Source organism: Topomyia yanbarensis, chromosome 2, assembly GCF_030247195.1.
Source record: "Topomyia yanbarensis strain Yona2022 chromosome 2, ASM3024719v1, whole genome shotgun sequence".
Taxonomy (NCBI): domain Eukaryota; kingdom Metazoa; phylum Arthropoda; class Insecta; order Diptera; family Culicidae; genus Topomyia; species Topomyia yanbarensis.
In genome coordinates, this window is record NC_080671.1 from 187860480 (window position 1) to 187874191 (window position 13712).

A 13712-nucleotide genomic window follows, 5' to 3' on the forward strand; every position below is an offset into this window, starting at 1 on the left:
GTGCGGGTTGCTCCCTTTGACTATGCAGAGAAAAGTGTACAAAGCGAGAGAACAAACTTTACTACGCAACAGTCTCACCGAGCAGTCGGAGTACAGCAGCAAAACGAAAATGTATTCTACTACAGTACGGGAAAATGTACTCGGTTTGGTTACCGTTCTGGCAAGAGCTATAATGATGCATCGCTGTAGCGGGCTGTACGGCTTGCGCAAATGTAAATATACCGAAAAAATATAGTTTACCAGTACCTACCCCTGGTTATGCATATAGCGGCAGTTTGTCTTCCTTCAATGTGGTTTATCATAAATTTTAGGCGATTTTCTTTTCTTATAAGAGATTATTTACATACTACGATGGCAGAAAACCATCATGACGACCTCCTTCCCCTCTGAGGACAATTTTACCTGATAATTATGTAAAAGGTGTTGCAAAAACTATTCGGTAGGATTGAGCCCAAATTTAAAAATCTCTTGCTATCAATATGGAAAACTTTATTATGTTTGAAAAAGTTTCTTGAACAGCTTTGTAGAATAAAGCGTTCGCCAAAAGCCCAGAAAACGTCCCCAGAAGGAAACAAAACTTTTTGTGAGAAAGTATCAAAACCCAGAAAATTATTTAGCCGAAAGCTCAAATTTTTTCAATCAAATTCATAACAATCATTTAATTTGGATTATTTTCACAATGCTTGTTATGCTCACAATACTTCCCTCGGCATGATACTGTACCTTGATGTGGTCCGGGGGCTTTTCCACCAAAGCAGTATTACAGTGATTATATCACAGAAACTTGGGATACGAATATTTTCTTTTTAGTTAAGTTACATTGTGATCAATTTTAGTACTTAACTTGGCGACCTTTATAATTCACTGCCATGGTCAAATAATATACAATGTGGGTTTAGGGCCCAATTCTCTCTGCAAGCAAATTTCTTATTCTCTCATATAAACGTGGCCTACACGATAACACAGACCTGGTCACAAATACGAACGCCCGCGTTCTCGCCAATATTCAAACATCCCGATTGATTAGGTGAACGTTGGAACCTAAGAACCTAAGCTCGCGTAATCATGAATCGGTTACGTCCGGAAGTCTCCGCCCTTGATCCTAGCAGCCCAAATTCATGCCTTTAGTTGGACCAATAGAAATAAAAACTAGATAAGACGTCCACGCGCGGTCATTGAAGAATACGCGAACATGCGAAAGGCCACACGCTTACAAAAATAATGTGCCCACTCGAAGTTACTAGCACACGCGACAAAAACGTCCACATACAAACGCTCGAGTCCTTCGCGATCATCCACGCACGATCTCGTAAAAAGTATAACACCCCGGTGACTAAGTGAATGGTTTAGCACTTATAAATTAACAATCCCGGTCTCGAGAGTGAACCTCCAAATGCCCGTGTTCGCGCGATCATGAGTCGGTTTCGTCCGGAATCCCCTATTCTAGGCCCTAGTAGCATAAGTCCAATGCCGTCAGGACCAATCAAAAATATAATGCTCATATTCACTAAACTACATAAAAATCGAATGTATACACACAAAGTCACATACACGTGACAAACAAATATAAAAATGCTTGAGCCCTTCGCGACCATCCACGCAACCTATACTCGCGCTCTTCCAGACATTATAACATCTCGGTGATAATATGAACGTCTCAGCACTTGTAATCACTCAAATGTAGTCTTAAGCGTGCACCTACAGTCCCCCGCTCTCGCGCATTCATGAGTCGTTCACGTCCTGAAGTCTCTATCCTCGATTCCAGAAGTCTAGGTCATGCCTTAATTGAATCAATTAGCTCTACAGCTCCAGTAGGACAACTCTCGAAAAAAATCGGCACATTATTAATACTCAATAACAATACTAACTATTCTTTTTATTTTATTTTTATTTATTTTCGGTCTCATGCGTTATATTCTTGTGATGACCTTTTCGAGCTCATACATCCAAGAAGAGCAACATTGCTGCCAACAATGATTCTTCTCTGCCATCAGACGTCGCCAGGTTTTAGAACAATGGAGATGTATTCTCATACAGGATGGAATCAGATAAGTAGGAACGATCAACAAACTGCAAGTAGTACACGTTTCTTATTTTAACAATTACAATAATATTCGTATTAAAATATTATTTACAGGCTCCACATATATCTCAACACAAACAAATACACAAATGCTTGACAGGTGACTGGGCCAAGTGCATTCACTCGTAGGATCTATCATTTCGAGGATCGCCTCGATTCCACGAAACCAGTGCACAAGTAAACTGACATAAGCTAGTCTCATCTGGTGAATGCATGTAACCTGGAAACCCCAGACACGACAGGACGAGACGGACAGACTGGACTCGACGAGGCCTAGTTCAGGGTTTTTGGGCATTCTGCAATGCACGGTTAGTGACCTAAAAAAGAAACATTCGGCATGTTATTTTTCCTTTTATTACTATATCCTAAGTTAGGTTCATACTCACACTCACTAACACAATCAATTGCATATTCTCTCATATACACTCACATCCAAAACGCCCAAACGCCCCTAACTTTCGCGATAACACAAACCTGGTCAAAACGCGAACTTACATTACAATTTCAATCATCCACACACACCTACGCTCGCAATTTCGCCAACATTAAAACACCCCCTTACTTAGGTGAACTTTTCAGCACCTATAACTTTACAACCGCGGTCGCAAGCATTAACCCACCACTCGCGTGATCATAGACCGGTTACGTTCGGAATTCTCTACTCTCGACTCATGCCTTCAGTTGGACCAATCAAAAATGATGCTCATATTCGCCAGACAACACGTTCCTCTACCATACACTAAAAATTAATTATCATATTCACGGTCCGCGCGCGATCGTTCAAGAATACACGTGAATATGCGAATGGCCACACGAATTTAAAATCGAATTTATTCACGCAAAGTTAGAGACACGCTAGCATTCAAATGCTCGAGCCTTTGGCGATCACACTATTACACAATTAGTAAACGTCCCCGCTAACCCAGACAGATATGCACTCCTGGACTCGAACGCTAAAAACCACACCTTCCACGCATACACCACCAAGGACTGAACATTAGATTCATACATACAAAGCAACAAGTAATAATTACAGGTATTCGTCTGGCAACCGGGGGAAGTACATCTCAAACGCAGAACTTATCATTTCAATGATGGCCTTGGATCTGCGTTGCCTGTGTTCAAGGCACCATAGCTTTGTCCGTCAGGTCAAGGATGTATGAAACCCGCTAGCCACCACCCTCGGCCCTAGCTGCCCATAAAGGGATAAAAAAAATTGCTTGCTATGCTCACAATACTTAAGAGTACGGCGCCTTTTGTAATATTTGTATAGAGCACCAAGAGATAAATAATTGAATCATTCATTTGAATGAGTTATTTGAAGAATTCTTGAGCGTTTTTTCAAAACGTCATATCTGCAATGAGTTACTCTCTTTGTTTACTTTCTCTTCTGTTAATAATTCGGTCACTTTAACATTTATCCCTCAGCTCTTTGCATAATATGCTAGTTAAAACCACCGTCTTTCGATCTGTACTGTAAAATAAGTGAAAAGTGTTATAGTGACGCTGTAAAAATCGAAAGAGAAAGTAAACAAAGAGAATAACTCATTGCAGATATGACGTTTTGAAAAAAACGCTCAAGAATTGTTCTCTTGTCTAAAAATTTATATCACCATACTGCATTGTAATGTGAATAACATAAATGCGGCTATTTTTTCCACTGTTTCTCAGTGTACTATTCGGAAAAAGCTTCTCTATGGCTGAGTAGTTCTACGGGTTGGCGCGTTTTTTTTTGGATTTACGGAACGCTTGAGGTAATGAAAGAAAGCGCTGAAACAGCCGTAAGTCGCGGCAACGGCTGGCGTTTTCAAGCGCAATCCCAACTGCCCCCTCCGATGTCACAAACAAGCTGGGAGTGTCGTGAAATTCTGGCTTGGAAGGTTTTCTGTGCATGTCCCTTGAAATGCGAAATTTTCTTTGCAACCGAGGCCGTCAACCAGGAGCGCCGCCATATGAATCTACGGGTTCTAAGCCCGACTGCTAAGCACGCCGCAAAGTCGTTCCTGAACGACTGGCGATCTACTCCTAACGGGAACTTAATTCAAACAGGAGACTACCATACCATACTCGATTGTTAAGCGCCTCTAATTAGGACACCACGCCAATGTTGAATTGCCCGGTATGAGACCTAACCTCAGGTAGGTTCAGTTCGTTCTTTGGAAAAGGTCGAAAATCGGTCCAGCAGCAAGCATGGGAAAAATCGCATCACTCATCATTCGTTCGCGATTCACAAACAAGCACATTTCAATTGTGAAGCAGCCAGCTTGCATAGACAACGAAGCATAGCAACCTGCTGTTGCGAACGTTCGCATGGCAAAGGTGAAGCAAAGATAAACTCAAGATAGAGTGGTCGAGGATATCGCATGTACCATCAAAAGTAGACCCCTCGACGATTTCGGTTCACTCTCAGAAATGACTGTTTGCAATAAAGTAAAACTGTTTGTGATTCCATCGTTACTACACGGTTAAATAAAACAACCTGCAGAAAAGTTCTTTTAACTTACTTTTGAGTTGTGCGTCGCTTTCGCACTTATTAGTGTTGTCAAAAACAAAACGAGAGCTTCGACTCAGTCGAGGTCTTCCGTGGAGGAAGGTACTTTTGAGTTGTTTGGGGTGAACTCAAAATTAGGTAAATTCAACTTAAATTTGAGTATTTTTATCAATGAGTTGTAATTTTTGCCGTGGTTAAATGGAAACTACCTTCAACACGGTTTACCTAATTTTAAGTTCCCCCACGATACCACGAGATTGAGTCAAAGGAACTCAATTTTAGGTAGTTTTTTGTTTCCGTGTATGCAACTTCAAGTTTATTATTCTAGCCAATATTGTCCACACTGAACAAAAATGATTGCAATATAGCGTATGATTTATCATATGAACGGCCTAAAAACTCGATGTTGACGATTTCGAATGGCAATCATTTAAAAAAAAGTGAATTCAAGATCGAATGACTTCATATTTTAATTGGAATGAACAGGTTGTCGATTTTCAAATGATAAACATAACTGTAAAGGAATTGATTGCACTCGAAAAAGTAAACGATGGCGTTGATAATCATCATTCCAAATCACAGCAGTTCATCATTCGTATTTCATCTGTTTTCAGTGCTCGGGCTGAACCAAATGACAATCATTTGATGCGCGCAATGCGATTGGGAGAAGTATTACTTATGTCGTTTTCGATTGAGAACCTAGAAACTAACCCAGGTTAGTTGCTTCAAACGAACGTTTTTAATGAAACTGAGTTGGGTTCTCGCCAAACAGCGGTGGTGTGAGCGAACCCGAAGTATATTTCAGGTTGGAACCCAACCCGGTTTTCAGTTCAGTGGCGCATAACCTAGGTTGGAAACTGGCTTCAAACAAACGGTTTGACAGCAGTTAGGTCCGAAACTGAGTTAGTTTCTGCTTCAAGCGAAAACGACATTAGTTTTTTTTTCTCTTTACTAGTAACAGCATTTACTAAAACCACATCCGTTCACGAGAGCAAAAAAATATTTGTAATTTTATTAGTGTTAACGATAACCTGGTAGTGTAAACTGTTTTTCAGGTCAAGAAAAATAACAAATATTGTTAATAGTGTTTACTGGAAAAATATATCCAGTTCAAACGATTTATTTGTGCCCATTTTCGGACAATATCACTGGCATGGGGGTCTTGAGAGCATACAGGAAATCATCTGCGACGGTCTTGGAACTGCAAAAAGCAAACAACTGTGAAAGACGAGGCGAACGAAGTATTGGATAAGGTGTCAAGAAGACAAGAGGTAAAATGTTTGGCAAAGGTTTGTACACGGTCAGTTTCACGATCTGGTTAATCATTTTAGAATAGGACAGCGTTCATCGGATGCCAACTCTCTGTTAATTGGTGCCTACATCAATTGTGATGCCGAAATGGCCATTAAGTTTTGATATCCCAGTAAGAGCACAATGGATATCATTGGGAACTACTGGTTCCGAAATATTACGGAGGTATATGGCTTCCACAACGAGTAGTTACGTGTGGCAACCCAAAAATCTGGAAAATTTTCACGGGCCTGCTCGATTCTTGTTTTCATGGCGGTCTCAGTCCCGCAATCAATACACTGAATTTTTGCACATTCGGGAGTTGCAGGATATGCCACATGCCACATGAGGAACCGATATGCGATCGGATTTGGTTCTATCCCGATGACCGCGCCGGCTGGACTGTTGCCGCAGCTACATACGGAACGTGCCATATGCCATATATATTTAACCCAATATATTCCGAATCACTGTCGCGAGGAGAGGGATTTAAGAAGTATAGCTCCCATGCCTCCGCATAGCTCAATGTGGTCCTGATGTTCGTGTGCCAACAAAGTAAAAGATCATGGCATGTTCGGTGATAATAGTGAGAAAAAGAAATTGCACATGTCCCTCGAACAAGAAACTAATAATGTTCAAAGACAATCCAAAATTTAGTAAAATTACTCACTATACAAGACGTCCGGATTTCCAAACAAGATTTGATTTGATATTTGAAAACAGCGCATTCCCGTGGAGACCATTTTGAATAAACCTTTAGCAACTGGCGTCTCCTGCACCAACGACATATAAGTTCTTGACTTTGAAAAGCTCCGATGAATTCGAAACCAATGAAACCCTGGCCGAAGAAGTTGGTAGACCGGTGGACAAATTATACCTACAGCTATGACTCGCTAGATGTGGCCAACTTTGTATCTATTGTTCGTGAATGGAAGCAGACATGCTCCGCTAGCATATTTCCTCTATTCAAAGAGCTTGGCGTAATAGGTTCTCCGAAAGGAATGTGACTAAAACGTAGTATTGATCCAATCGAACAGCAATTTTCAAATATCAGCGGCTCGTATCAATTTGTCCATTTTTACAGAAAAAGTAACGAACCGTTGAGTTCCTATATATTAATCAACTTCCAAACGACAATGTCCTGGATTTATTTAAGCTTGAGAAGACGAATGTTTTTCTTATATATACGATGGTATCAAATACGACATCATCGCACAGCCATACAGTTTTAGGTGTACCTATGAATTGCCGTCTCTTATTACCAAGAGTAATTTTCAAAAAAATACTTGGTTGGAAATGAAGTAAATCCAAACTACGCTAAATCTCGACTGACTGAATGCATCCTACGGGTAGCATCTTTTTAAATTCTCGTTGAATGTGAAGATATATCCTTGTACGATTTCGACAGCTAGGATCTGTGATAATTATATGGAGTATCATTGATCAATATTAATGTTTCAAAGGTTTTCTTCCATTTAATTCCACTATGTTTAATAGTGGAATTAAATGGAAGAAAACCTTTGAAACATTACGTACATTCCACTAAGACCTCCGTTCGCGTATATATTGTGATCAATATTGTTTCTCTTTGTTCAAAGCCGTCCATCAGGATTCTTCTAATACCACGCATCTCAATAAAATAGAGCAAATCGGATGCCGCAAACTTCCGTAACTTCTTTCCGTAATATCCTAAGAGGAGAACAAACGAACTATACTGAAGGAAGCAACGGAACCGGGTATCACCTCAGACTATTTACTATTTAAACAGATTTGAACTAAAAATGTTGTATTTGTTTACCATATCTAGTCAAACATTTGAAAAGAACCCATCTGTCAAACGTAAAAATAGAGGAAATTATAAAAGGAGTTTTGAATTTGTTTCAAATTCATTATAATGTTATTTAAAATATTGTTGCTATTTTATTTCGTTTGATTGCGTTAGATGTATCTTACATTTGATTAATAACCGACAACAAATAAGTGTAGCATGGGATTTAACTTTAATAAATTTAATAGAATCGCATTCAAATGAATAGCTAAAGGCCAGTCAGCAGCTGACTTCATTCAGTAACATAAATTATGCTAAAGCTACAAGGTGCAGTGTCGCGACTCGATTGATTATGATGGCAACTATACTAAGCAAAATTTGGAATGCAAAAACCATCTTTTTATAGTACGGTAGCAAGTTTTAAGCATTTGATTTGTGTTTATGGATACGAATTTGTACAATCTAGGCTGCGATAATATGTGTGTCCTACTTAAGGGGAATTGTTTAAATACAAATTCACCGAAAAGCAGCTATTAGATACTATTTAGAGATGTTTTCAAAAGTTTATTATAATAGCCAATAGTTCTTAAATAAACCAATTAAAATAATATTCGTTTGCATCAATTTCATCACGAAGTATATAAAAACAAATTCCTTTGAACTGATGGTCTACTTAAAACCAAAAAACTATCGACTTGCTGTTCGAGCAACTTTCATTCAATTTTTTGATGACATGCATGCGAAAAAATATTTGGAGTAGTTCGATTTTCTTATTTGCTATATAAATTAAACATGAGACTATCTGATCGAATGTGACGTTTTAGTTGTTGAAAAATAAATGATCACATTTCAAAACAGAATGATTGCTATTTCGAATTTTACAACTTTTGCTTTTATCTTTTGTATGCCTATCATTTGATGTTTGCACACAAAGACGAAAAGTTGATTGCAACAAAAATCAAATGGCAGTCATCCAAAACACAACTGCCAATTGTTAAAGGGCCAGGTCAACAAGAATATCATTCGATTTAACGCTACGGTTTTGGTACAGTGCAGGAGTCAATGTTCCTCGGCGCATAAACAATGCATGTTTTTCAGTACTGGAATGCTCAGATATTTTCCAAAAAGCAGACCAATAAAGATTAGTTTAGTATGAAATTACAATGTACTGTATTTCGTAAGAGAAAAACGATGCTGCGAAAGTCTCGAAGAAATTTTTATTCTAGAAGCTATCGAGATTTACAAAGCGATATTTATTACTAATAGTCTGCATAACTAAATTATACATATAACAAAGTGATGATTAATATAATATACTATCCTACGGTTCACAGATTTCATGCTCTTTGGGTCTTTTTAGAATAAATTGTAGCACCCTCTGTGCATTTTTTTGCTTTTGTTACTCTGCCTGCAAGACCCATTCTTCTAGCTTTTCCATTTCGCTTTCGGCGACTAATGTACCGATTTTTATTAAAGTTATGCATCATTTTGCTCATTTGTCCTTTGATGAGAGTATTCAAAACGCATGATGTGAATTTGTCAAAACAAACCAGCCTATTTATCTCCAAGAAACTGGTAAAATTTCTGCTTAAAAGCAAATAGTAATATTATATATATCTCTAACGTCGTATGATTTGAAAAATTGAATCCTGATGCATTTACGAAGTGCTTTAGTTTGCAATATGTATAGTTTACATTGAGAGTTTGTATACTATTATGTGCCAAGTTCATGTTTTACTTACAATTTTTGTGTGATAGTTTGGATGTTGCGAATCCCATGATGTAGACTAATCCGTTTGTTTCGGGAATATTTGGCATTTCGCTGTCAAAATCTAATGGCTCAAAAGACGTGCGTGACACAACTTCTATTGAGCGTTAATGGATCTTTTTCTAACTCTTCGAAACTTTCTGGAAGTTTATCGTTTTCTTCAACATTGAGAAGATTAGAAGTTTGATCGGGTTCACAGTTGGAACCGTAATTTTTTTCCAATGTTCCACGAACACTGCTATATTTCACTGCGATTCCAAATTGATGGCTAGTTGGAGTATCGTTACATCCACAAGATCGCCTGACTGCTGCAAACGTGTTCTCTAGCGCATCCTGACACACTTTTTTTCATACACAAATGTGTAAAACCGTATTCTTCGTGTACGATTCTCCACAATAATCGGATTGCATTTATGATGTGAATAAATCCTTTAGGACAAGGAGGAGTCCTCTGAGTTGCAGTTAGGGAATTCGTTGAATCTTGAGATGCCTGGATAAATATTTCGAATTAACTCATACATATTGACTCATACATAACTGATGTGTATGTAAAATTGAGAGCAAAATGTATTGCTCTATATGTGTAATATACATAGAGGAAAATAGCATGGTGTATTACATTTAACGAATTGAATGAAGTTTCAGGAACAAACAATGCATGCTCGAGAATCTTTTCAATCTTCAACAGAAAGCTCCAATGCTCTGAATTTTCCGAAATAGCTGCTCGAAGGGGCTATGATAAATAAAAAGCATGACGTTAATGTTTATGGTTGCAAAAACATCATTCTTGCCTTTACAGAATCGTTTTCGAACCTAGAATTAAACAGATCTAATAACGCATTGACTTGATTGATGAATTCAGCAGTAGCGAACGCTTCTTTTGGCAGGATATTCAATTCCAATGTACTGGATACTAAGGTGTGGCAATGCAGTATTGCTCTCTCGCTCAATTTCTGTAACTTTATTACGTAATAAAGTTCAACTCCATATATTTTCCATAAAACTGCTGTCCACGTGCTTTACAGAGATCGAGCGAGAGAGCAATAGCATTGCCACACCTTAGTATCAACCTCATTGGTTCAATTCTATATAAACTTCCATCGCTTTTGCTGTTGTTCTGCTTAAAGTTCTAGTTGCAGTTTTCACATTCATCTTATCGAATGCTTGCAATGCAATCGCCTTGTTTGTTAGTTTTGGGACCATGCGCGGCATGTTTTTCACATCAATTTCAAATAATTCTCTTATATACCGGAAAGAAACGATGTTTTCATCGCATAATAAATGTTTATAAAATAAATTATTGCGTAAAGATTTGATTAAGTGTGGACTATCGTACATGACAACCACTGGTGTTGAATCCACCATGAAAAATGGATTTTCTCTTTCTGCACCTAATTGTTCTACCATTCTACAATTCGTAGCATGCTGATCCATAATGGTAACCACCGGATGAAATCCGATGTTTATAATAGTTCTCACTGCATCTACTATTATTTCTGCTTGTTTTTCGTTACCAAGAGTTGAGTTAGCCAGGAAATATCCAAAAACCTGAGATAAATGTCGTAATTGTCATTAAATTACCATTTAGAGACTATAACGTATAGAAGAAAAGCTTACTTGCTTAAAATTGGAATAAATACTTCTAAACATTATTGTGATGCCTTCATTCCCAAATTTAAACAATCTTTTTCCTCGATATATTTTTCTAGACCACCATCATTTGGATATCCAAAAAATATATCTGCTCCTGAGTGATATTCAATTAATGGTTTTATATACATTCCGTCGATCAAAATGGCGACAACCTTTTCTTTTACATCCATAGTACGACCAACTGCTGACATACGATGGATGATTTCTTCATTAAATCCTGGAGAAACTGTAACCAAATACAAATAAATCAAATAAATCGATTCCACCAAAGCTCGGTCGCGACATACTTCAGATAATTCCAGAAATGGGTTTCCACCTCACAGAGAACGGAAAACATGAACCATGCTTCGAACACGCTCAATAGGGAAAGCAGAAACTCGATTATAGCCAGTAAGAGAGCTTCTCAAGTTTCAACTGTTAGTATTTTGTAGTTTTTGCGATAATATGCAATGTTTGTAGAGCCTAATGCCGATGCTGGTTTATCGTAGTAAAGATGATCGACAATCGTATGTGTTCATAGAATATCGGCTTCTGAACGCTTATTTTCACTTGCGGCAGCAACACCGTTATTCATTCGCTGTTGTAATTTGAATAGCTTGATGTTTTCGGAAAGATTGAACGAGTGTCAATGGCAATAAATGTCCATACATTACACCTACAATGAGGGAAATAAATTATGGTTATCAGATATTTACCACAAGATGTATGACAAGAATTACAATAAGCGCCTGATGACAAGATTGTTTTCACTGAATGGCACACTTTGATCAGTGAGCGTTGCCAGTTCCAATATTTTTTATCTGTCAAGACGAAACAGAAGAATTGGGTAGCGTAATTTGTTTGCTTCGTGAGCCAAGAAATGGAGACACTTTTATATGGGACCTTGGCGTATTTAATTTGTATTTGCTGTAACCTTTCGTTGCCAATTAGTGACTGTTTTTGGATGAGGTAAAGTTAGCAATTTTTGTTTCGTGGCAAAAAGTCTAGATAGTCTATTCAGCTTTTTGTTCGTGGCTGCGTTCCCAAATGCGCACCCCACTTTGACAAGTCGCCTGTCCAGTGTCAATTTTGACAAACCGTTCCTTCAGTCTCAATTTTCACATCGCGGTAGGCGTTCATTTCAATTCTCAACTCAAACATTGCACGTCAAATCATATTTTTTGATTTTCTCCCTCGAAGAAAAAGCCTAGTTCGGTTCGAGTCGGCACAATGGATTCAGCTGATTGTAGTAGAGATGGGCGAAACAGTTCACTTCGAAGAACCATTCCCGACTGAACAGTTCTGTAAAAAGAACTAGTTCAGATGAACCGTTCTTCCGTTCAGCTGATAATTTACTTGTATCTAGCGAATGTCTCTCAAAACATTCGATTCTTGGAGAGGAACCAAACAGATGCTGCCCAAACTATTATACCCCTGTATGCTTAACAAGTTCATCAAGGGTAGCGATTTCTTCTTGATGTATAACTAGAGAAATAGAGAATGTGATGAGTCGTTCTTCGCCGGTTCCATTCTGGGAGAGCACAGAGAGCGGTTTGTGGGACGGCAAGTCGGTTCATTTTCATTCGTTCGCCTAAAAATCGGTCCGAGAAATTCGCCAAACGGCTTTAGGTCAGGTTCAGTTCATTCGCTTTGAAGAGAATTGAGAACTACCGTTCTTTTAAAAAGAACTTCCGTTCGCTCATTCTCTTCGAAGAACTAGTTCACTTGAACCGTTCGCGAACGAATGGCCCATCTCTAGATTGTAGTCCTAGCGTCACAAGTACAGAACATAGAATATTCGAAATCATGTATACGTAAATGGCCTTCAATAATCGGTCAATAACAGCGCACAATACGATGACCATTCGGTCTTATAATTTAATCGGGTCATCGCTGTACTGAGGAAAGCTAATCATCAGAATTATTTTTTTCATTTTTTGGCTACAAATTGTGATCGAAATTCGCGCAGATGTTAAACGAACATTGCTAAGGTACTGTATTGTTAGAAGATTTCACGGTTTTCCTGGTCATTTGAAACCGAGCTTCATTGATTTATTACTGGTCGAATTGTATGTGATGAGATGAGATCTCGACTTTCTTAATTCTCTTAACACATAGCTTTCAAAAAGCTGAGAACATGTTTATAAATTTATTGATCAGCTTATAAATAGATACGCGAATAAATTGATAGCAACGAAAAAGGCGATTGAAAGCAATCTAACAAATTTCAAATTTGACGTTTAACGTTTGAATTGAGAACATAAATGAGCAGGGTAGGTGAGAGTTGTGAAACTTGTAGTTTGTCAAAATTGACATTACTAACGAATTGCCAAAACTGACACTGGACGAACAACTTGTCAAAGTAGAGTGCACATTTTAAAACGCAGCCACCAGCAAAAAGCTGAATATCTTCTTCCATACTTGTTTTTGAACGAATTTTCAAGAGATTCCCTCAACAACGGGCTTTTTTAACAGCATCAAGGATTTTCTTTTTGCGAAAATTATGTGATGTTTTTTCCCCTAATTTTAGTTTCAAGTTTCGCAGTTGAAAGGTTTTTTTTGGAGGTTCTCTGTATTCTGCTTTTCCAATTCGTAAAGCAAACGATAATTAATATCCACAGAAAAACAGGACAGTATATAATTTAGTACAACCATAATTTTAGACTACAGAATCATATTA

At 38.1% G+C, this 13712-nt stretch overlaps 1 long non-coding RNA gene across 1 annotated transcript; it reads right to left on the reverse strand.

The window, feature by feature from the left end:
- Positions 1-8959: 8959 nt before the first annotated feature.
- Positions 8960-11884, reverse strand: LOC131678647 (uncharacterized). Its single transcript, XR_009303705.1, has 4 exons — positions 11773-11884; positions 11341-11708; positions 11018-11279; positions 8960-10948 (listed from the first exon to the last, which is right to left on the reverse strand). It is a non-coding gene; the product is annotated as an uncharacterized LOC131678647 (long non-coding RNA).
- Between the last annotated feature and the right edge of the window lie 1828 nt (positions 11885-13712).